The following is a 23,163-nucleotide window of genomic DNA, read 5'->3' as shown; positions in this document are numbered from 1 at the left end:
AAGGTGGAAATATAAAAGAAATATATGTTTGAGTGTATAAAATGAAGTATATGGTTGGTGTTTATATAGTATAAAAGTGACCGTTGGGATAGCCGTTGAATTTTTTTTTTATTTTTTTATTTTGCTAACGGCTAAAAATTTGGGCAAGTTTTTAGGCGAAGGTGGACGATGCCCGTTGGGACCTCTCTCATGATAGTTTCATTCGTACTCTTCGAATAATCGAATTGTTTTATCCATATTACTCAATAATGATAAAACTCTATTTTATCAACTCATATTCGTCAGGAAAACATATTTATTGTTAGCCATGACCACCTCATTCAAATTTCGGGACGAAATTTTTTTAACGGGTAGGTACTGTAATGACCCGGAAATTTCCGACCAAATTTAAACTTGATCTTAATATGATTTCGACACGATAAGCAAGTCTGTAATTTTGAATCCCAAAACTTTTGAATAGTTTCGTACATTCATTTAACCTTCGACTAGTTTCGACGATTCACAAACCTTTAATTGTAAACAAGAATATAAATAATTATATACAAATAAATATATATGATAAATTAAATATATTAATGAAATAATATGAAATTTAGTTATTATGAAATGTAATTTAAAATAACTAAAACTTGTTATAGTATATCAATATTAAACTCTAAGATTATTTATAATTGTTATATTGATATTAAAATATAATTAAATACGTAGTAGTTGAAATATATATATGATGGATATACATATTTATTAATTGTATGTTTGTTATAATAAATTAAATATTCAATACATGTTGTTATATGTTAGATATTATATGATATAATTAATAAAAAGAAGTGATAATATATTGAATGTAATAACAAGTTAAAAGTATAGATGTATTAGTAATATTATTATTTCTTTCAATATTATTACTACTAATAATATCAATATTAGTATAATTATTATTATTATTAGTATGTTAATTTTTATTAATCAAATTATAATTATTAATTATTAAAATCTATTATATTCGTGAATCCGAGGTCAATCCTACACTTGTTAAATGACGTCATATGTATTTTTACTACAAAATACAGTATGTGAGTTTTCATTACTCCCTTTTTATATATATTTTTGGGACTGAGAATACATGCGCTGCTTTTATAAATGCTTTACGGAATAGACACAAGTGATCGAAACTACATTCTATGGTTGAATTATCGAAATCGAATATGCCCCTTTTTATTAAGTCTGGTAATCTAAGAATTAGGGAACAGACACCCTAATTGACGCGAACTCTAAAGATAGATCTATCGGGCCCAACAAGCCCCATCCAAAGTACCGGATGCTTTAGTACTTCGAAATTTATATCATGTCCGAAGGAGGATCCCGGAATGATGGGGATATTCTTATATGCATACTGTGAATGTCGGTTACCAGGTGTTCAATCCATATGAATGATATTTTTGTCTCTATGCATGGGACATGTGTTTATGAGAAATGGAAATATGAAATCTTGTGGTCTATTAAAATTATGAAATGATTATTTATGTTAAACGAATGAACTCACCAACCTTTTGGTTGACACTTTAAAGCATGTTTATTCTCAGGTACGAAAGAAATCTTCCGCTGTGCATTTGCTCATATTAGAGACATTACTTGGAGTCATTCATGACATATTTCAAAAGACGTTGCATTCGAGTCGTTGAGTTCATTAAGATTATTTAAAGTCAATTATAGTTACATATATTATGAAATAGTATGCCTGCTGTCAACTTTCGATGTAATGAAAGTTTGTCTTTTCAAAAACGAATGCAATGTTTGTAAAATGTATCATATAGAGGTCAAGTACCTCGCGATGTAATCAACTGTTGTGAATCGTTTATAATCGATATGGACTTCGTCCGGATGGATTAGGACGGGTCTTCACAGACAATAGAAGATATTGAAAAGCCCACAATATCTCAGAAGTCAAATGTTGATGCTCAGGTGTCAGAGGCAACAACAGAATCATTTATGAGAAATGAACATACAGTGCAAGATGAAATACCGGAAGTAGAAGATAATGAGGAAAATGACGGTGTTGAGCAGGGGGAGCCACAACCCCATCTTCCAAACGTTTCAGGACCATCACAAGGCGAAGATGATGGTGGATCTCCTCAGTATATTTCAGAAGTTCGTAGATCTGAACGAGGTCGGATTCCATTGAGTAGATATCCGGAATCCGAGTATCTTCTACTTACTGAAGATGGAGAACCAGAGAGCTTTCATGAAGCAGTATCTCATAAGGACAAAGAAAAATGGTTGCTCGCAATGCAGGATGAGATGGATTCTCTGTAGCAAAATTAGAATTATGAGATCGTTGAACTTCCACAAGGGAAGAAGGCACTGAAAAATAAATGGGTGTTCAAGCTGAAAAAGGATGGCAGTGGAAAAGTGGTGAAATACAAAGTTCGGCTTGTAGTCAAAGGATTCCAGCAGAAGAAAGGGATTGATTTTGACGAGATATTTTCACCAGTAGTCAAGATGACTTCAATTAGAGTCATACTTGGATTGGTCGCAAGTATGAACTTGGAGCTTGAACAGATGGATGTAAAGACAGCTTTTCTTCATGGAGATTTACATGAAGAAATTTACATGGAGCAGCCAGAAGGTTTTGAGGTTTCAGGAGATAATCTCGTACGCAAGCTGAAGAAAAGTTTGTACGGTTTAAAGCAGGCACCTAGGCAGTGGTACAAGAAGTTTGACTCGTGCATGGTGAGTCAAGGGTACAAGAAAACTGCAGCAAATGAGTGTGTCTACATTCAGAAGTTTTTTGAAGGAGATTTCGTTGCTCTTCTACTATATGTAGACAATATTTTGATCGTAGGGAAAGATGCAACGAAGATCAACCAGCTGAAGTCTTTTGACATGAAAGACTTAGGACAGGATCAACAAATTTTGGGAATGCAGATTACCCGAGATAGGAAGAATGGAAGGTTATGGCTATCTCAGGAGAAGTATATTGAACGAGTCCTTTCACGATTCAATATGAACAATTCCAAACCTGTTAGCATTCCATTAGCCAACCATTTCAGGTTAAGCAAGAGTTCTTGTCCCTCATCCAAGGAAGAGATCGGGGAGATGTCTTCAGTGGTTGGAAGTTTGATTTAAGCAATGGTGTGTATGAGGCCCGATATTGCTCACGCAGTGGGAACAGTGAGTCGTTTTCTCTCTAACACCGGGAAAGAGCATTGGAATGCGGTAAAATGGATTCTCAGATATCTTAAAGGTACAACGAAGATATGTCTTTGTTACGGGGGAGATGATCCAATCTTAGAAGGCTATACAGATGCAGATATGGCTGGAGATCCTGATAGTAGAAAATCTACTCCAGGATTCATTTACACTTTTGCAGGGGGAGCTGTTTCATGACAGTCAAGACTACAGAAGTGTGTTGCATTATCCACAACTGAAGCAGAGTATATTGCTGCCGCGGTAGCTGAAAAAGAAATGTTGTAGTTAAAGCGTTATCTCCAAGAATTTGGAATCAAGCAAAAAGAGTACAAGGTATATTGTGATAGTCAGAATGCTCTAGATTTGAGCAAGAACTCCATGTACCATTCCCGGTCAAAACATATTGATATTCGCTATCATTGGATACGTGAGGTAATTGATCGACAACTGTTGAGACTAGTGAAGATCCATATAAAGGAGAATCCTATGGATATGTTGACAAAGGTGGTGACTCGAGAGAAGCTAATTGATATCGGCCAAAAAGTCACATTTTTACCACGATATTGAGCCCTAAAATCATAAAGTTCCAAACTTTATCGCCAAAATAATCACTTTGTTGGGTAAGTTGGTAGATTTAGTCATTACGAAGGCTATGTCTCAAGAATCACTAAAAACGGATGAGAAACGAGGAAAAACGAGCAAAATCGGCTAAGACGATTAACTAGCGTTTAAATAACTTATTTTATAATTTTAGGAAAAGTTTAATTACTTAATCTCATGTTGTAGGATATTCAATTACGAACGCGTAGGCGCAAGAATCGTCAAAAACGGAGCTAAAACGAAGATTCTAGAGCGAAAACGGTGAAAGACCAAAAATCAAGTTCGATCCTGAAAAAAACGGCCTGCCAGTACCCCTTGCCAAACGGCCTGCCTGGCTTGCAAACGGCTTTCCAGTGCCCCTTGCCAGTACCCCTTGCCAGGCGTTTTTGGCCAAAATTACAATTTTGCCCTCAGGCTTTGCTTATAAAAGGAGGGCTTCATTTCTCATTTCAACACACACCAATTCTTCACTTCTCTCTCAAATATCTCTCTGTAGTCGCTCTCTAGTGATCTATAGGAGATTAGTTCTCTCTCTACTTTCTCTCTCTAGGTTCTCGAGAGAGAAAAGTACAGAGATTAGGAAATGTAGTTATCTCTATATTGTCGCTCTCTAGTGATCAATAGGAGATTAGTATGTAGTTAGTAGTAGAAGCTATCAAGCATTGTAACGCTATGGATATTATGAAAAAAGACAAGTGTTATTCTGCCGACATTATCCGGTACTATCTATCCTTTTCTTTTATTAATTCATCATAATGTTCTTGTTTGATGTTTGTGATTTATTAATATTAGAAATGCTTGTTGCCATGATGTGTGGGTAATTGCTTGATTGTTTCCCATAATTTAATAATGTTAGTTAGGGATTATTATCATTTCGTACTCTCTTTCTGTCTATGATATTAAACCTCGTTATTATCATCCTTCCACCAATAAACGTTATTAAAACCTTTTATAAAGTCGACATTATAAAGGTAATTAGTTATCTGTGTTTATACATTGGTCAAGGTATGAACCCATCGAAAATACTATAAAGTACATGGGGAATTACCGTATGACCAGATCAAGACATTGGTCAAGAGTATAAGACTCGAGGAAATATTGTTGCAACAGTAGAGTACAGTGTTGATGTACTATAGGACCACTTGAGCATGGTCAAGGTTAGAAGCTATGGAACCATTATAAGTCTAGTACATGGTGGATAACTAAGGGATTTATTGGGTAGATTTAAGTAAGGGCTGGTTTAAATCATAAATGGGAATTTAATGCACTACAATACAAACTAAGCTTATAAATCTTTAAGGATGACTGAGAACTATCAGAGGTTCTAATTTGTCTTCAAACCTTTAGATTTTACCAAACCATTGACAGAAAGGGATTCGAAACACAATCATAACCACTCACCTGGGTGATACACTAAGGTGTTAAGAAAGTTTGGATATTCTATATATATGGCTATGCTACTTTATTCATGCACCCAAGGTATGCACTGCATCCTAGATGGGCTGCTTATATTCTTAAACCGGATAAAGCGTTGGGAGTTGAGCATAGTCCATCCGATCAGAATCTTCAAAGCCTAGTTCCTCGTGACATGCTAACCGGGAAACCGCTTTGTAGGGAATCTAGTATTCACACCAAGGTGTATCTATCCAAGGAGTGTCTCATAATCATCCCGACACTACGTTATCCTAAATTATGGTGAACCACGTCTTCTCTGTCCTTAGATGTTGCATTCTAGCTAGCTTATTTTAATTATATTGCTTTAATATTTTAATTACAATTATATAAACTATTTAACATAACTATTTCCTTTACATAATTTGATATTCCGGATAAAAGTGGTGTCTAGAATAAACCGGTTGGACTTGGTTGTTGGATTTTTCGAACAGTCACCAATTTATTGGGACCAAAAGGATCCTGCCTCTCCACACAAGGTGTACCTGGCCACAAGTCTTGGATACTAAATTGTGCACAACCCTAATCTTAATTACTAAATTATCTGAATAAGCTTCGTTTCAAATTCGACCGCTCAAGGAACGACCCTAGGTCATATTTGCCCTTGCTAACCCATAGGAAGGAATAATAGATTTAGGCCCAGCATATATAAATTAAACAATCAACTTCTTCTGTTGGTATCCTGCATTAACGTTTTGCGACCTAACGACACCACATAAATAAACCGTCCGATTTGGGCATATCAGGAGAGTAGTTAATTTTTGGCGCCGCTGCCGGGGAGCGGTAGTACGATTTGGAGCCTGTTTAGATTACTTAGTTTTTATGAGACCCTTTTGACTAAGGCTAGCTTTGTCAGAAGTTACTAGTTTACCGTAGTTAGGTTAGATAATATTAGCTTAATTTAGATTAATTAAAACTTTTAAAATGGATTTCCTTATTTGTGAACCTTTAGGATGGTTTAACCTACTTAGACTACTAAAAATTCTTCCGACACATCCTTTCTTCTATCCGATATCATACATTGTACCCACCCGACGAGATCCACACTTACCTGCCGATAGTTCGACGATGGTAGCACGCATCACTCTCGCTGACATCACCAAACCCTTGTTAGAAGGACGAGGAGGACTGATACTCTATCCAGAGGTTAACGGAGCGTCTTTTGTGCTTAAGCATAGCATCATTCAACTCATTCAGAACCATTGCTAGTTCCATGGCTTACCAATTGACGATCCCAACTCTCACTTAGATAGATTCCTCTCCTTATCCAACTCATATAAGCAAAGCGGGGTTGAACAAGATGTAGTTCGTCTGTATCTGTTCCCATATTCCTTAACACTTCATGCAAAAGCCTGGTTTGAGGGGTTAGAACCCAATTCTATCACCTCATGGGAGGAAATGGCAACAACTTTCTTAATCAAGTACTTTCCTCCATCAAAACAAATCAGACTTAGGAATGATATCGTAAACTTTCAACAAGTATGCGATGAATCACTCTACACTGCATGGGAAAGATTCAAACACTTGCTTCGAAGATGCCCGAATCACCGTCTTGAGAGCCCTGATCAGATTTTGACCTTCTACAAAGGTCTGAATCAGAACAATAAGTCTACTCTTGATGCTGTTTCTCAAGGTAACTTCATAAACTTCACTGCTGATGAGGCCTGGAGATTAATCGAGGAGATGACTATGCACCATCACGATTGGAACACGGAAGAGCACATTTCATCAGCAACAACGCTTTCCGCCTCCGATCCTATCCAAACCATAAAATATCTCTCGGAACAAATAGAAAACCTCACCAAAGAAGTTGGAGAGCTAAAGAAACTCTCGCAACATGTGTCTCAAGTGCAATTATGCCAGAATTGTACTGAACCACATCCGGCCAAGGTATACGAGGCTGAATGTGAGGACTCTGTTGCCTACTCTGATAAGATCCTAGCTCATCCACAAAACCCACCTACCAAACCCACTACCCTACCAGAGATAAGTCCAGACGATGTTATACTGCGTATCATTAACATGATCACAGCAAGATAAGATGCGACTGAATTATTCATGACTAATCACCTGAGTAGTCTTGAAAATCAAATAAGCCAGCTAAATCAACGTCTCGATTCTCTTGGTTGTCCTAAAAATGACTCAAAGGTGGCACATAGTCAACTTTCAGTTTCTTCTAAGGAGAAGAAACTAACTAATACCCGTTCGGTAGTAGTCATTGAGTCATCACCTAAAATACCCATTCCATTCCCGAGCCGTCTCAAGCAAAGACATAACAAGATGAAATCTTTCAAGCTTGACGGTAAATTTTTGGACACTGTGTCTAAAAATTCTCATAGTAAGAAGTATTTTAGAAAACTCCTATCAACCAAGGATAAGGTACCCAAAGTACCCAATGTCCCGCTGAACGCGGATTGTTCAGCCATTCTCTTAAATACTCTTCCTGAAAAACTAGGGGACACCGGACGATTTACCCTTCCTTGTTCTATCTACCAATCTGATACTATCTATTCTCTCGCTGACCTTGGTGCCATCATCAATCTCATGCCCTACTCACTGTTCCAAAAACTCGAAATTGGAAACCTTAACCCTACTAAAATGAGCATCCAGCTAGCAGACCAATCCACTAGATATCCTAAGGGAATAGCTGAGAACATCATGGTTAAGGTCGACAAATTCCTCTTTCCGACTGACTTTGTGGTTATGGACTATATAGAAAACATGAAAACTCCTATCATCTTAGGAAGGCCTTTCATGAATACAGCCAAAGCGATCATTGACGTTTATTCACGGACTATCACCTTGAGAGCCCGTGGAGAAGAGGTCACTTTCATGATCGACTAATCTGTATATCCTTCTGATGAGAACGCCGAAGTAAATACCATCTCCACTACGAAAGTCGCCTTCTATTCCGAGAATGAAGAGAAGAAGATAGAAGTAGGAGACAAGAAGAATAACCACTCCACACCAACCCAATCGTCACTCCCACCTTATTTTGATCTTTTAATGACTGGAAAGGACTTCGTTCTAGAAGAACTCTCTGAACCAATTATACTTGAGACTCCCAACCAGAGTGATGAGGAGGTAGATGAAGAAATTGAAATGGAGAGCCCGGAGAAGAAGAAAGAGATGGAGGATTCTAGCACCGAAGTAGTTGTTAATGTTGCTACCACATTGGAGACGTCAATGGACATCGTCCCACCTCCATCCTTAGAGTACAACATTACCACCAACCCGAAGTCACATGGAAGAAATACGGGTTTTGTGTCAGGGCTACCCTACAAACCATCACTCAAATATATAATGACATACACATCATGGAGTGATGAGGACCCCTTTGACCAACCCGCACAAATCAAGGAGGTAGAAGAAACTGATAGCTTTGTTATACCTCAAGTTAAACAAATCATTCACTTCAAACCACCTTCTCCTCTCATTGGACATACCTTGTTCTATGTCTGCTTCAATCTCATCGGTATGTTCCAATATTACCTCTTGTGTCTAATGATGGATGCAAGGGAGCCGCTTAGATTTCCTGAGAAATAAGGCTAGAGTCAGGCTCGTGACTCGAACAAAAACAAGCGCTTCTCGGGAGGCAACCCGCGTGTGTTTATCTTTTTATAACTTTAGTAATAGTAGTTAGATTAGGATAATTAGGTTAATTGAATGAATGAGAAAAGTGAAACTTAAAATGAAATTTTCAAAGTTTCTTACTTGTCATGAACTTAATTGCAATATTTACATCATTTTCAAAGTCTTAAAATTAAAGGCAGTCAACACTTTAAGTGTGGGATTAAGATTTTTAGTCATACACTGATTTGTTGAATTTTCAAAAACCTAATTTTGAAACCCCCGAGTTTCCAAATAACTTTTTCATCAAAAAGCAAATCAGTGAGTCTATGGCCTAAAGCTTAATCACCTGTCTAGGATTAATGTTTTCTATCTTTACAAGTAATAGACAGTTATTGATGCCTGTGGTGGAGACTCTTTGAATAATGATGAAACGACAAGGAAACCCGTTGATTATTTCATTACAAGTTATTGGTGGATGTTGTATGGAGGATGAGAAAGCCCTAATGAGCTCGAGTACACTTCAAGAAGACCGATTTGAATCCAACAGAAGATGGTTCCGACTCAGTCTACCTTCAGATCCTCAGCTCACAACCGCATCCAAGGGGAGTAACTCATTTCTCTCTCTTCGTTTATTTTGATTCGTTATATCCTTAAACTATACCCTATCCTAAGCTTATCACTAAGTGTGGGATTCCAACCCAATATTGAGCTTAGATACATTTTCCGACATGTTCAAACTCTAAGTGTGGGATTTTAGATCCCTAAAATCTAAGAATGAACATTAGGGACAATGTTCCTCTAAGTGTGGGATAGCGGTGTAGTACACCGTAATTAGCTATGGGATGCTCGAAAAATGTTTTTAACTTAAAATTTTACTAAGATTTTCGAGTATACCTACTATTTAGATTCTTTGTCCTCAACGTAAATTTTTCAAAAATTTTGACTAAATGATATTTTCTGAAAAAGTACTTTCGAAAATCAAGCGTGTTTGTTCAAAAATTAAGACAAATGAGGATATAAATCTTCTTAAGGATGAACCAATCCTCTAAAAGAGCATTGCATGACTAGGCATTATCAACCCAATATAATTGTTGTGAGGCACCCCAAAAATGGCCCAATAAGCATTCATTTTTAATGCTTCGCTATCTTTTCCGTTGAGAGTGCCGATGTTAGCATTTAGAGTTAGAACTTGACCTTGACATACATTTCGAGGCCAATGGTTAGTAAGCGCCATATGTGGTGTAATTGCGATACTCCTTCCGAAATCATTCTGAATAGAGAAGACAAAACCATCCGTTTCCGTTTTCACTCCACGCATTTAAACCGACCAACTCATCCCAAAGAGTTGATGAATCAGAAAATACTCACCCCCAAATTCACTATCAAATACGTTACCCTTTCCACCCTCTTTCCTTTCTCATTTCCAAAATTTAGAAATTCAAAGAGATAGATCGACCAAGTTTACTTCAAACACTTGTCGAAAAATTCTGAAATCCCAGACTGTTTTTGATAGGTCAAAAAGACCTATTTATGGTGAAATACCTTTCTCTCTGGGCACAAGAAGAAATAGACAAAGTTATGAAGATGGGATATGCAAAAAAAAAAAAAAAAAAAAAAAAAAAATTGAGCAAAGTCTCAAAAATAAAGAAGAGAAAATTTTCAAATAAAAGCATAAATCCCCAAAGAAAATGAAGATTGTGACTCAGGAGGATTGCAGAAAAGAAGCAATGTCTTCGCTGAAAATCAGCACCCTCTAAAGGAACTCTTCAACAAAAATAGAGTACCATATTTCATAGAAAAAGTATATCCTCATGAAACCAAAATCTATCGAATCTCTCTAAATTTCAAGGATTCGAAAATCACCCATTTCGCCATATCAAAACCTTCGCTTTTCTCCATAAACCAACCTTTAAACCCGCTCTTCCTCTTGAAAGAATGATGAGAGAGAAGATCAGTGCCGTTCTTATCTAACCGGTGGAGATTTGATTCCTGGTCAAGCCAATGACAATACTTGCAACATGACTGGCTATGGGCGAATTCATTTCATAGATTGATAGGGAACCCCAAACACTTGAGTGATTTGAGTGACCCGTGTAAGGAAGCCAAAGTCATGTAACCTCCCCTCATGCTTGCAGAGATAGTTTCTACCCTTTTGAAGACGGTTTGTCTGATCTTGCTCTTATAATAAATAACAAGCCACTTGAATAATAGAACGGAAACCTCAGAAGCATCCTTGAACTCAAGATAAAAGAGAGGTTTGCTTGAGGACAAGCAAAATCTAAGTGTGGGATATTTGATATCGGCCAAAAAGTCACGTTTTTACCCCGATATTGAGCCCTAAAACCATAAAGTTCCAAAATTTATCGCCAAAATAATCACTTTGTTGGCTAAGTTGGGAGATTTAGTCATTACGAAGGCTATGTTTCAAGAATCACTAAAAACGGATGAGAAACGAGGAAAAACGAGCAAAACCGGCTAAGACGATTAACTCGCGTTTAAATAACTTATTTTATAATTTTTGGAAAAGTTTAATTACTTAATCTCATGTTGTAGGATATTCAATTACGAACGCGTGGTAGCAAGAATCGTCAAAAACGGAGCTAAAACGAAGATTCTAGAGCGAAAACGGTGAAAGACCAGAAATCAAGTTCGATCCTGAAAAAAACGGCCTGCCAGTACCCCTTGCCAAACGACCTGCTTGGCTTGCAAATGGCTTGCCAGTACCCCTTGACAAACGGCCTGCCAGGCATTTTTCAGAAAAAACCCCTGCCAGTACCCCTTGCCAGTACCCCTTGCCAGGCGTTTTTTGACCAAAAATTACAATTTTGCCCTCAGACTTTGCTTATAAAAGGAGGGCTTCATTTCTCATTTCAACACACACCAATTCTTCACTTCTCTCTCAAATATCTCTTTATAGTCGCTCTCTAGTGATCTATAGGAGATTAGTTCTCTCTCTACTTTCTCTCTCTAGCTTTTAGAGAGAGAAAAGTACAGAGATTAGGAAATGTAGTTATCTCTCTATTGTCGCTCTCTAGTGATCAATAGGGGATTAGTACGCAGTTAATAGTAGAAGCTATCAAGCATTGTAACGCTATGGATATTATGAAGAAATACAAGTGTTATTCTGCCGACATTATCCGGTACTATATATCCTTTTCTTTTATTAATTCATCATAATGTTCTTGTTTGATGTTTGTGATTTATTAATATTAGAAATGCTTGTTGCCATGATGTGTGGGTAATTGCTTGATTGTTTGCCATAATTTAATAATGTTAGTTAGGGATGATTATCATTTCGTACTCTCTTTCTGTCTATGATATTAAACCTCGTTATTATCGTCCTTCCACCAATAAACGTGATTAAAACCTTTTATAAAGTCGACATTATAAAGGTAATTAGTTATCTGTGTTTATACATTGGTCAAGGTATGAACCCATCGGAAATACTATAAAGTACATGGGGAATTACCGTAGGACCAGATCAAGACATTGGTCAAGAGTATAAGACTCGAGGAAATACTGTTGCAACAGTAGAGTACAATGTTGATGTACTATAGGACCACTTGAGCATGGTCAAGGTTAGAAGCTATGGAACCACTATAAGTCTAGTACATGGTGGATAACTAAGGGATTTATTGGGTAAATTTAAGTAAGGGCTGGTTTAAATCATAAATGGGAATTTAATGCACTACAATACAAACTAAGCTTATAAATCTTTAAGGATGACTGAGAACTATCAGAGGTTCTAATTTGTCTTCAAACCTTTAGATTTTACCAAACCATTGACAGAAAGTGATTCGAAACACAATCATAACCACTCACTTGGGTGATACACTAAGGTGTTAAGAAAGGTTAGATATTCTATATATATGGCTATGCTACTTTATTCGTGCACCCAAGGTATGCACTGCATCCTAGTTGGGTCACTTATATTCTTAAACCGGATAAAGCGTCGGAGTTGAGCATAGTCCATCCGATCAGAATCTTCAAAGCCTAGTTCCTCGTGACATGCTAACTGGGAAACCGCTTAGTAGGGAATCTAGTGTTCACACCAAGGTATATCTATCCAAGGAGTGTCTCATAATCATCCCGACACTACGTTATCCTAAATCATGGTGAACTACGTCTTCTCTGTCCTTAGCTGTTGCATTCTAGCTAGCTTATTTTAATTATATTGCTTTAATATTTTAAATACAATTATATAAACTATTCAACCCAACTATTGCCTTTACATAATTTGATATTCCGGATAAAAGTAGTGTCTAGAATAAACCGGTTGGGCTTGGTTGTTGGATTTTCCGAACAGTCGCCAATTTATTGGGACCAAAAGGATCCGGCCTCTCCACACAAGGTGTACCTGGCCACTAGTCTTGGATACTAAATTGTGCACAAACCTAATCTTAATTACTAAATTATCTGAATAAGCTCCGTTTCAAATTCGACCGCTCAAGGAACGACCCTAGGTCATATTTGCCCTTGCTAACCCATAGGAAGGAATAATAGATTTAGGCCCAGCATATATAAATTAAACAATCAACTTCTTCTCTTGGTATCCTGAATTGACGTTTTGCGACCTAACGACACCGCATAAATAAACCGTCCGATTTGGGCATATCACTAATGTTATCAAGAGACATAACCGGGATGTGTTTTCCCTGTATACGGCTGGAGGGGGAGAATTGATAAGTTCCAGCCGTAATCTAGTATCTTCTAGATGTCGCTAGATGTCTCCATTCTAACCGCAATCTAGAAGATACTAGATATTCAAAGTTGCCAATTTTGACTATGGATATGAAAGTAGCAAAATTGAATTCAATGACTGCTAGCTACTTGTTTGTCCGTTCATACCATAAGGAAGTAGCAAAATTGGAAACAGTTACGGCTAGCCACCATTTTTTGTGTTCACACTATCTCCGTTCACACCATTCCACCTCCTCAAACTTTTCCTATAAATAGGGGTATAAGCCTCATTTGTAATTCATTCAGAAAAAGTGTAATCACAACCTAGTTAGTGTGTGTGAGATATGTGTAATCCTAACCAAGAGTGAATACATCCTAGAGAGTGGTGAGAATTCCTAGTGTGTTAGTTTGAGAGTTTTGTTTTTTTTTTTAGTTTTGTAATACTCGTGTAATCTATTCTTGTGAGTAATAGAGTTATTTTCTCTCAAATTTGTGTGTACCAATGTCCAGTCGATTCCCTCTTAATCTCAACAAAGTAGACACTATCGCTTTGATAGCTACAAATAGTCTGGTAAATATACATATTTCAAGTTGAAAAGGTACATACTAACTGTTATCAGTAAGTCCTCTCAGTATAGCCTTATGTGAAAATCTTTATTATTTTTGTTCTTTTTTGTGGCTAAAAACAGAAATTTAAATAAATTTACATACTAACTAATAGACAAAAGTTATGAATAGTAACCAGTAGCATTTTCGATTTTTCACTTTTTTTTTTAATTTTAACTAAATTTCATTTTACCAACGACCCCCACACTTTTTTGAAAAATTCAAATCGACCCCCCAAACAGGGGGGTAAAGTGTTAAATAACCATTTTCATAAAAAATCTTAAATAAACTCCACCCAAATATTCAACGGGTCATATCTTCTCGCTCGCAACGAGTTAAATTTTTCCGACACCATCGTTAAACTCGAAATAATTTTAGGAACAAAATGTCACTAGCTATACGCAAAACGGACGCTTTTTAAAAAACGCTAAATATTTGAGGTACTTTTCATACACGTTGATTTTGCGTTAAATTTTTAAAAGTCGACAATTCCAATACGAAACGCGGAGATGCACATATATAATTTTAATTTAAAATAACATTTAAATCTCTCACGGGTTATACCATTTAATTCTACTCGAGTTGCGCTTTAACGACATTATCGTTAGCCACAAAATAATTTTACTAAACGCAATAAAATACATTGAAAACCGAACCTCTGGCGCGAAGCGAGGGTTCGATAACTAGTTAGATCTAAAGATCTAGATGAGTCGTTACAAGTGATAAAGATCTTAATAGGTCCGTTGGATTAAATCCTAGGATCGAATTAAACTACCAACTTGAACAATCAACTTGAAACGAGCTAATGAAATAAATCACAACAACATTGAACTAATTTTTAAACAATCACCAACAAACAATTGAAAATCTTGACATCTCTGGTAAATAGGGATTATGTCTCACCAGTAACAACAACTATACTTTATTCATTTAAGTAGAAGATCATGTATCCAAACGACGTGTATATGTCGTCATCATCCTTCAACTCAAGCAAGTATCACGCTTTAATATTTGTATTATGGAATTAAATGTTGACTAGTTTGTAACCGCTCTTTACTAACAGAATCTTGTTAGCAAGCTAATTATAATATCTATATGCCATTCAGAATATTAAAAAAAAAAAAAAAAAAAAAAAAAAAAAAAAAAAATACTATATATACAGACTGTAAATTAACATACAATTGTTCAACCTGTATAAAATCTGTTCAGGATCACAGATACTAAGGATTGATAATATGTTGATCCTGCCAAGACTGCGTATATGTTGTGTGGAACATAATTACTTGTGCCAAATATCAATAATGCAAATAATCAGGGCGTAAAATTCCAAATGATAATGTTCTGAACTAAACTTGAGATACTTAGGGACTAGTCTCTTTGAAGTAGTCTGGATTGTTGTCGACTAGTCTCCTACTTTTTCCCGCATAGTCTCTAATTTGATCTATTTATTTGGTAAAAGTTGTCAAGTTTAAATTTAGTCGGTCAAATTCAGATTTAATAGTTGAAAGTCGGATTTATTCGGTCAAAATGCTCAAACACAGTCAAAGTCAAAGTTGGTCAACGTCCACATAGTCCCTGACTAGTCTCCAACTTGGTCAAATAGTCCCTACAAAGTCCGACCGACTAGTCTCTGGTTAGCGACTTTTACAACCTACGGCCTTGTTATATACCAAGCTACATATGGGTCACAACTCACAACTCAAAACCACCCTTATTTAGAGCTTGTATCGTCCCACACCCTAACCCAATATTTGATTCGTGTGCAAAAACAATTGCTAGAATTAAATGTACACAGTGTATCAACTCGCTATTCAAGTTAAAGATATTAGTCAATACCACAAAAAGGTAAACGAGCAAAATACTCACACCTTAAAACGCCTACCCGATAAAACCATACATTATATGCATTTCGTTCCATTATTTGAAATTTGAACTCACGACCTTTAAGTTGATTGGTATCATAATAGGAGTTTAGGACAAGTCCCTTTGGGTCTAAAGGGTTTAATTGAATGCACTTTATCATTTATAGGACTACTATTTATTTGACTTGAACTTGTGACCCAGACGACTCACTTGAAGATAGAAAACTAAAGACAGAATATAACAAAGATCTGACATGTTGGGTCACTATAGTACACTGAGCTATACTAAACAATTAACATGAACAATGACTGAGAAAAGGCAAAATGATCATTTGTGTAAATAAGTTTACATTAAAAGCAAGCATCATGATGCATGCATGTCTGCACCTTTTACCAAAAACATTTATTGTTCAAATAAGAAAGGACCAAACGTTTACACTATAAAGCATATGTTAGATGTCAAAATAAGATGACCCACAAAAATGATTGAACTTGAAAAGAACCATGCTTCTTTGCATGTTGTACAAAGATGATACTAATGTCAATCTTTCAAACAAGATTTTACACATGTCCAATCTAATAGATCAATTGGAGGCTCAAAGCATGATTACAATCCTCAGAAATATTAACAGAATCAAAATATTATCAGAATCAGTTGAATTCCTATCGACTTTTAATTTTAAAGTCAAATTACAGAACTACCCCTACTAGTATGAGAATACCAGTTCTTTAAATATCCCTCCTCAACCCAATATGGTGACCCGACCCATCACATGATCTTTCTAACGCTGCAACTTTAGCCCGGTAAGCAGCAGCTGCCGTGTCAGCAGTTTTGACCCAAACTCACCCGCTGCACTCACATTTCCGTACCGTAACTCCGCTGGCGGAATAAAGCAGTACATCGAGAGGCCTGGAACGTTAAAGGCCACTTCTTCAATGGTCCAAGCCTCTTCCAATCTGGTCTTAGTGTGACTCATAGCGGTTTCAACGAACCTAAAAAGGGTTACAACCGATCGGCCCGAGTGCGCAATCATGATCCCGTCAACGGACCTGTAATCATCGAGAAATGAGTTGATAGTTGTCTCCCAGTAGACAGCACTCCACCGTTAGTTTGGATACGGGTCAAATAAGAGTCTTCTAGTTGGACTAAAAGCCCGGTTTTTTGGCTGAAATAACCGAACAGAACGTGTCTGATGATCTCTGCGGACCCCTCACTTCGGGCTTTTAAAGTGTGGGGATCCGCACATAGTTTGAGAATGAAACAATCCTCATTGTTGATCCTTTTCCCCCCTGTGCATAATGCGTGGGTGAACATGCTTGCGGTTGTTCGTGGATCAAGTCCCTAATAATTAAACAAACGCACTAATTAAGTGCACATGCATTTTGAAAACTAACGGACTCAATCATATTCCTGGCAAACGGGTCAGGTTGAGTAGGTTTGGGTAACGGGGCAAAACGGTTTTGGGTTGAAATGGGTCATAGGTCAAACAGATCAACTTTTTAAACGGTCCAAATGGGTCGGGTTGAAGCAAGTGCAGGCTACACGTACCAAATGGGTCGGGTTCATTTGCCACAACACAAAACCACCAGACTCCGCGGTTTTTGACGAATTCCAATTCTTTATCACCTTTGTAGCCGTCTCTATATCAAACGCGAACATCTTCACTTTTCCCATGGCATAAGCATCATGGATCGAGTTTTGAAGCTTTTGACCACCAGATGCCCCCATGTACTGCTGTAGTATGTATTGTGCTGATGAAGTTTCCTGCACCCACAACCAACAAACTTACTACTGACTACAACAAAATAGAAATTGATGTGCAGTTAACAACCAACTAAAATTTGGTCAAAAGTCTTGATTATTGACCTACCCATAACTAAATATATATTTTTTTTCTCCAAGCACATTGAATTAAACAATATCCCACTTAAAAAATTAAAAAAGAAAGACAAAAATCATATCTTTATTTAACCTCCACAAAAATGCATAACAAGAACTGTAAAACAGATGCTAGGTTATATACGTATATCGATATCGAAAAGCTGAATTATTGTGACTAAAAACATGCTGAACTGTTAAAAGAGAATATGAAAAAACATAAGTTGGAACTTCATATAAAACAATCAAACAACTACAGAAAATAGATTTCTACCAAAAAATATTCATACTATCCCATCCCATAAAGTGATATTATACACATGATCCTAACAACTACATATAAGTTATATAACCAAAACATCATATTTGTAACATCAAAAAAAGAAGCAAACTTATTTACCCAAAATGCCTAAATTATCTACAATCCAAACCCAATAAGCAGGTTCGACTTTGACTATTGAAGTCAAACAATCAAATTAATAAGTCAATTTAGCAAAAATCAACAAAAAAAAAAGTAGAAAAATAGGGAACTAACAATGGGAGTGTCTTTGATACTAAGATGAGGAAAAGGTTCCAGGTTGCTAACATGGACCGGTGCAAGCGGCGCACCCAAGACACCAAGCAACAATCTTAGATCCGAACGTTGATACGGACCCGAACCCGACGCCGACCTAGAACCCGAGCCGGATTCTGACCCACCCTCGGAGCTCTACCCAATTGGCCTTTCATCCAATGCCCCCATCTTTCAACTTTTGATGAATCTCCGGTTATATATACCGGAGCTTCATTTGGATCCGGACCCTCCCGGAGCGGCGACAAAGCTTCTAATGGTCTCAAACTTCCGGATCTTGACATAACGAATTCATTTAGTGAACCTTTACGGCGTCGGAGCAGACCCGAATTAGGTGACCCACTTCGGCTACGACCCGGTTTAGGCGTTCTATGTCTGGTTCTGCGCGGAGATAGACCTCTAACTACTTCATCTTTCAATGTGGACAAAAACCCTTGCTTTTTTTCCATAATTATGATAAACCCAAATGGGATTTAAGCTTAAATTCAGCTATTACTATACGTTTATTAATGAAAGTAATATTTTACTGCAATTTTTAATGTTAATATTATTAATATTTAATATTAAAAAATCAAAAGCAAAGTAGTACCACTGGCCACTCGGTGTATCTTTTGGTTTGTATTCGTTTTAATGGTTTGTTAATGTTTGTTGCGCAAGGTTCGGTGTTTGTTAGTTTGTTAATTTTGTATTTTTCGAGCCTTGTTGCGATTCATTTTGTCTTTATATTCTTGTTTGTCTTTTCATCTTTCGATGACGAGGCTGAGTTATATGTTATCGCTATTTTTGAAAAAAATGAAGAAAAAAAAAAACCTAAAGTGAGAGAAAGAACGTTATCATGGAATGAAGTTTTATTGAAGCAAAACATGTTAGACCTATCTTTTATAACTTCACTGATTCGGAATAATTTTCACAATAAAATTACGTAGTTAGTTACTTGCATAGATTTAATTAAATGCATAATAAGTATTAGTATCGTATACGGAGTAATATATAAGAAAATAATGATAAGACAAAATTGTTAAAATCGTTGATGTGTAATATCTTTTCATATCTGTTTTTTTTTATCTCTTCTAATTATAAAGTGCACAATTAGTTCTTAAAATGAGTTTCCCATTATATTATATAAATACTTAATCATGGGTTAGAAGTGCCACCTATACATCGATATCTAAATTTTGCCATAATCTTACAATGAGCATCGAGTTGAGCTTCCTTCATGCGAGAATGTTCACATGGAGATCAATTCGTTGCATTGAAACTATCACCTGTACACCTTGACAACTTAATGAATGTGTTACCCAACCCAATCATACATTGGGATGACACAAGTTCCCGTCCATTGAAATTATACAATCCATCTATTTTGGTTAATAAAGCTTGCATAATCCTATTGTACCTTTGAGGTATGAATTAAAAAAAAATAACAATTAGAAGGTAACCATAGTAAACCCTTTACATAATTTTTATTGCCTTTGAGTTTAATAACAATTTATATTGGAAAGATTCTTTGGTATAGTGGGTGTGGATGATTTAGTTTTGGTTTTACGAAAACACTCACCTTTCCTTTATTGATTGAAACGTCTTAACCTTAAGACTATGCCTAACGCGGCGGCACCCTCTCCCCCTGACACCGAATTTTCTGACGTGGAAGTTTGGTGACGCCAAAAACACCACTAATTAGGCGTTTGTGACTAATGCATGGCATTAGTCAGGTATTTGACGCAAAAAAGTTTAAGCGTTATACTTTTTCTAACCAATCACATACTTTTTTTTAACTTATATTTTTCATACCCAACTTCCAATTATATTTTAACACGGCACTTAAATTTTTTTTTTTTCACCCACTTTCAACACTCACCACTATTTAACTTCACTCTATGACATTGGCATGTCAGAGTCAAAAATTACATTTTCTCTAAAAAGTGCAATGTCTGACTCCACGTTACAGTCACTTGAGTTACGGTTGAGACTATTATAAATGTGTTATTGTGAAAGTATTAGACTGATATTTATTTTACCACTATGATCAGGTTAGTTATTGAATTTTTTAGATATATCTGTTATTGTTTATATGAATTTAATATATATATATATATATATATATATATATATATATATATATATATATATATATATGGGTACGTTGTAAGCAATATCACGCGAAATTAAATTTGAAATGAAGATTAAAGTATTAATGAAAAGGGTTAAAACTATAAAGAAGTTATATATTTTCAATTTTATTCCGACGAACCTCTATATTAAAAAAATCATTGTAGCTCATAAACTATAAAAAGTATGTGTAGTATATATTAAATGTGACCGGTTATCTGCTTAACTGGTAAAATTAATTATTTGGCATATTTTTGAATTTTATATGACTAGAAATATATCATATACTTTCAGATTTGTTTTAATGTAAGCTATATAAAAAGAAAAAAATGATTTACTAAAAATAAACGTAGCTATTCAAAGTTAAAAGCTTATACGGAGTAATAAATTCAATAAAAAAGCCTTAATTTTTTAAAAAAATTTACCTAAAAATTATATCTTCGTCCCATTACAAGTAACCACTATGAAATTGCACAAAATTTTAGAAAATATCACCAACTTCTTTCTCCACCAAGATGACAAGCATGCGTCAATTCATCACAACGTAAGTTTGACAAAATTATCTGGTCCAAACTTTATATTTGTTGATAATGACACATAAATAATAAGTTTGTAGCCTATATTGGTATTTTTTCGGGTATACAACCTACAGCAAAACAAAAATAAAAGTATATGACCGATTTATAACTTTAACCCTATAAAGAACAAATCACGTGACCCGCACATGCTTAAAGCTTAACGAGATAGTTAACAATTGTTAGGGTTAGGGATACGTTTGGATGAAAAACTTAGTTTAAGGACTGCTTGTGCAGCTTATAATTTGGAGGGATGTAAATGGATAAAAAGATATAACACAAGGATGATTTGAGCAATTGTATATGTTATAAATTGTTTTAATCTTGCCTTTTAAAAAAAAAAATAAATAAAAATAAATTGTTTTAATCTTTTGTAGTAGCATTATCTACAAATGAAATGAAACATTTAACAAAGTTTTAAATAAATTGATAAATATAATACGGAGTATATTTATGTTTTGAGGGAAAATGTTTATTGGATGATGATTATTTATTTATCGGGCTATTGATCAAAACATTTATTTTTCAAATGAATTATAATGATTCGCCTTAAAAACGAAAATTGCTCAAATGCCCTCGCAAGTTGCAAGGTGCCCTTGCTACTACCTTGCGACTTGTGTATGTTAAGAGGTCAACCAATTATGTAGTGTTTTGTTTTCTCTAGGTTTTCCAATAAATAATCGGTGCATAACGAACTAGTACGTTATGATTTTTAGCTGACACCTTGTTGGTATAAGATTGGATAGGAAGGCAGGGTGTCGTAATGGGGAACTACTCTTCACATCAAGTGATTGCAAATCTGATACCAAGAGTAAACTCTATTGAGGATGATAAGCTGTTAACAAACAAGTAGTAGACAATATAGGCTCGACTTGTTTATACATTATTTGACTTGAGCTTTAGTCAAACTCAATTATAATTTTATAATACATTGAACAATTCAGATTGTTCGAGCTTTAGCGAGATGCCATTTGGTTTGGCAATTTTCAAGTCATTTCAAAACAATTGAATAGTAAAATGGAGGTGGGATTGCGTTTTACAAAGATGATCATCTGTTTTCTGAAAACACAATTTTAAATTGTATACTGGTACACATTATCTATGTTAAGAATTTATGGACCCAACAACGATCACCAATCGATAGATTGTGATCCCACAAACGACAAACGGACAGAATAACAACAAGAAAAGTAAACGACACAAGATATTACGTGATTATATGCAATCGGTGTGATTGATTTAGTCCACGGCCAACTAAAGAGCTTTTTTATTGATTTTTCGTGCTTAGGGTTACAGATTACAATAGGTATATTTATAGTGCTAATCAAAATTAGGAAACCAATCGAATAACTTGCTGGCTACGCACACTGTCGTGTTTCGCGACACTTTGTCGCGTTCCGCGACAAACTGCATCAAAACGTGACAAAGTGGTTCCGAACGTGACAGCTTCTGACACCCACTTCTGCCATATTTGTCTCGTTTCAGTGCACTTTATCACTTTCTAGTCGTGTCGCATTTTGCGACAAACATCACTCAAACCCGATACCAGAACTCGACAATTTTTTGTTTTGATCTTCTTTGCAACTATCCAACAATCTCCCACTCAAAGGAGAGCAAAACCCAGAAATCTCGTCAACCCCAAAACTAACCATTTCAACCAAGAACGTCAAACCACCTCTCATACCGCCAATCAAACATGGGACACGCAAACTCAACATCGCTGGAAGAGCAGACTTTCGATACAAGGTCTTCAACACTACTTGTCGAAATCAATACCAATAACCCTTAGAACTCTCTAGTTGACGTCTTCTTTCATCAAGTAACAAGAAGACCATTTGAAGCTATGCAAAGCTTCAACTTCCCGATCGTAACCACCTTAGTACACATATCAGCAGGATTCTCCGTACCAGGAATTTTCTTAACAACTAAAGTACCATCTTCAATAAGTTCGCGAATTTTATGATACCTTAGCTTTATGTGTTTTGTACGACCATGAAATACCGGGTTCTTCACCAAATGAATAGCACTTTGATTATCACAGTACAAGACATAATCTTGTTGAAC

General features: G+C 36.0%; 1 pseudogene; it reads right to left on the bottom strand.

The window, feature by feature from the left end:
* Positions 1-16,540: 16,540 nt before the first annotated feature.
* LOC139893997 (uncharacterized) lies at positions 16,541-18,843 on the bottom strand (annotated as a pseudogene).
* Positions 18,844-23,163: the final 4,320 nt, after the last annotated feature.

This window comes from Rutidosis leptorrhynchoides, chromosome 2 (assembly GCF_046630445.1).
Source record: "Rutidosis leptorrhynchoides isolate AG116_Rl617_1_P2 chromosome 2, CSIRO_AGI_Rlap_v1, whole genome shotgun sequence".
In the NCBI taxonomy this organism is placed as follows: Eukaryota; Viridiplantae; Streptophyta; class Magnoliopsida; order Asterales; family Asteraceae; genus Rutidosis; species Rutidosis leptorrhynchoides.
This window is presented reverse-complemented; position numbering and strand designations above follow the sequence as displayed.